Source organism: Salvelinus namaycush, chromosome 2 (genome assembly GCF_016432855.1).
Source record: "Salvelinus namaycush isolate Seneca chromosome 2, SaNama_1.0, whole genome shotgun sequence".
NCBI classification, from domain to species: domain Eukaryota; kingdom Metazoa; phylum Chordata; class Actinopteri; order Salmoniformes; family Salmonidae; genus Salvelinus; species Salvelinus namaycush.
Window position 1 is genome coordinate 4,514,658 of NC_052308.1, and position 3,690 is coordinate 4,518,347.

Consider the following 3,690-nt stretch of genomic DNA (forward strand, 5'->3'; position numbering starts at 1 on the left):
GAACATCAGGACAGAACATCAGGACAGGACTTCAGAACATCAGGACAGGAATTCAGAACAGGACTTCAGAACATCAGAACAGGACTTCAGAACATCAGGACAGAACTTCAGAACATCAGGACAGGACTTCAGAACATCAGGACAGAACATCAGGACAGGACTTCAGAACATCAGGACAGGACTTCAGAACATCAGGACAGGACTTCAGAACATCAGGACAGGACTTCAGAACAGGACTTCAGAACATCAGGACAGGACTTCAGAACATCAGAACAGGACTTCAGAACATCAGAACAGGACTTCAGAACATCAGGACAGGACTTCAGAACATCAGGACAGGACTTCAGAACATCAGGACAGAACATCAGGACAGGACTTCAGAACATCAGGACAGAACATCAGGACAGGACTTCAGAACATCAGGACAGGACTTCAGAACATCAGGACAGGACTTCAGAACAGGACTTCAGAACATCAGAACAGGACTTCAGAACATCAGAACAGGACTTCAGAACATCAGAACAGGACTTCAGAACATCAGGACAGGACTTCAGAACAGGACTTCAGAACATCAGGACAGGACTTCAGAACATCAGGACAGGACTTCAGAACATCAGGACAGGACTTCAGAACATCAGAACAGGACTTCAGAACATCAGAACAGGACTTCAGAACATCAGGACAGGACTTCAGAACATCAGGACAGGACTTCAGAACATCAGGACAGGACTTCAGAACATCAGGACAGGACTTCAGAACATCAGGACAGGACTTCAGAACAGGACTTCAGAACAGGACTTCAGAACATCAGAACAGGACTTCAGAACATCAGAACAGGACTTCAGAACATCAGAACAGGACTTCAGAACATCAGGACAGGACTTCAGAACATCAGGACAGGACTTCAGAACATCAGGACAGGACTTCAGAACATCAGAACAGGACTTCAGAACATCAGAACAGGACTTCAGAACATCAGGACAGGACTTCAGAACATCAGGACAGGACTTCAGAACATCAGGACAGGACTTCAGAACATCAGGACAGGACTTCAGAACATCAGGACAGGACTTCAGAACATCAGGACAGAACATCAGGACAGGACTTCAGAACATCAGAACAGGACTTCAGAACATCAGAACAGGACTTCAGAACATCAGGACAGGACTTCAGAACATCAGGACAGAACATCAGGACAGGACTTCAGAACATCAGGACAGGACTTCAGAACATCAGAACAGGACTTCAGAACATCAGGACAGGACTTCAGAACATCAGGACAGGACTTCAGAGGGATTGCATGGAGGAGCATTAAGTTGCAGGCAGTTAACACAAGTTAGGACATGCTGCTGCACAGTGGTGTAAAGTACTTAAGTAAAAATACTTGAAAGTACTACTTAAGTCGTTTTTTGGTGTATCTATACTTCCCTTTTTATATTTTTGACAACTTTATCATGTGCAACAGTTTATACTGCTCCCGAGTGGCGCAGTGGTCTAAGGCACTGCATCTCAGTGCAAGAGGCTCACTACAGTCCCTGGTTTGAATCCAGGCTGTATCTCATCCGGCCGTGATTGGGAGTCCAATAGGGAGGCGCACAATTGGCCCAGCGTCGTCCAGGTTTGGCCGTCATTGTAAATAAGAATTTGTTCTTAACTGACTTGACTAGTTAAATTAAAAAATATATATAGTTTTCTTTAAAGTATGTAATTTTTACTCCATACATTTTCACTGACACCCAAAAGTACTCGTTACATTTTGAATGCTTAGCTGGACAGGAAAATGTTCTAATTCACACAATCCTCAAGAGAACATCCCTGGTCATCCCTACTGCCTCTGATCTGGAGGACTCACTAAACAGAGAACATCCCTGGTCATCACTACTGCCTCTGATCTGGTGGACTCACTAAACAGAGAACATCCCTGGTCATCCCTACTGCCTCTGATCTGGTGGACTCACTAAACAGAGAACATCCCTGGTCACCCCCACTGCCTCTGATCTGGTGGACTCACTAAACACACATGCTTCCTTTGTACATTATGTCTGAATGTTGGAGTGTGACCCTGGCTCTATGTAAATTAAACTAACAAGAAAATGGTGCCATCTGATCTGCTTAATATAAGGAACTTGAAATGATTTATACTTTTACTTTTGATAATTAAGAATATTTAAAACCAAAAACTTTTAGACTTTTACTCAAGTAGTATTTTACTGGGTGTCATTTTCTATTAAGGTATCTTTACTGCTACTCAAGTATGAAAATTGGGTACTTTTTCCACCACTGCTGCTGTGAGGGAGGGGGGAGACTGTTGATGATATTCATTGAGTCAGTGCATAAAGTACTAGAGTGCAATAGATGGAGGCTCACTGAGAAAGAGCAGGTCACTACACTACATGATCAAAAGTATGTGGACACCTGCTCGTCGAACATCTCATTCCAAAAATCATGGGCATTAATATGGAGTTTGTTCCCCCCATTTGCTGCTATAACAGCCTCCACTCTTCTGGGAAGGATTTCCACTTGATGTTGGAACATTGCTGTGGGGGACTTGCTTCCATTCAGCCATTAGTGAGGATCGGGCGCTGATGTTGGGCGATTAAGCCTGGCTCACAGTCGGCATTCCAATTCATCCCAAAGGAGTTTGATGGGGTAGAGGTCAGGGCTCTGTGCTGGCCAGTCAAGTTCTTCCTTACGATCTCAACAAACCATTTCTGTATGGACCTCGCTTTGTGCACGGGGGCATTGTCATGCTGCAACAGGGAAGGGCCTTCCCCAAACTATTGCCACAAAGTTGGAAGCACAGAATCGTCTAGAATGTCATTGTATGCTGTAGCGTTAAGATTTCCCTTCACTGGAACTAAGGGGCCTGAACCATGAGAACAACCCCAGAATATTTACAGTTGGCACTATGCATTCGGGCAGGTAGCGTTCTCCCGGCATCCACCAAACCTAAATTCGCCGTCTGACTGCCAGATGGTGAAGTATGATTCATTACTCCAGGGTCCAATGGCAGTGAGCTTTACACCACTACAGCCGACGCTTGGCATTGCTCATGGTGATGCTTGTGTGCGGCTGCTCGGCCATGGAAACCCATTTCATGAAGCTCCCGACAAAACAGTTATTGTGCTGACGTTGCTACCAGAGGCAGTTTGGAACTCGGTAGTGAGTGTAGCAACCGAGGACAGACGATTTTCAAAGGTCCTGTTCTGTGAGCTTGTGTGGCCTACCACTTCGCGGTTGAGCCGTTGTTGCTCCTAGACGTTTCCACTTCACAAAAACAGCACTTACAGTTGACCGGGGGCAGCTCTTGCAGGGCAGAAACTTTACTACGAACTGACTTGTTGGAAAGGTAGCACCTTATGACATTGCCACATTGAAAGTCACTGAACTCTTCAGTAAGGCCATTCTACTGCCAATGTTTGTCTATGGAGATTGCATGGCTGTGTGCTTATACACCTGTCAGCAACAGGTGTGGCTGAAATAGCCGAATCCACTCATTTGAATGGGGTGTCCACATACTTTTGTATATATATATATAGTGTATTTCTGGATAATGTTTAGTGGTGGACCTTCCTAATGACTACTTAATACTTAGCCAATATAAGGTAGTTACTGCATTCTACAATGGCACCCATGACTATTCATGTACGTGTTTCAGCCTGTAAGGAAAGAGCCCTTAGTTCACAACCA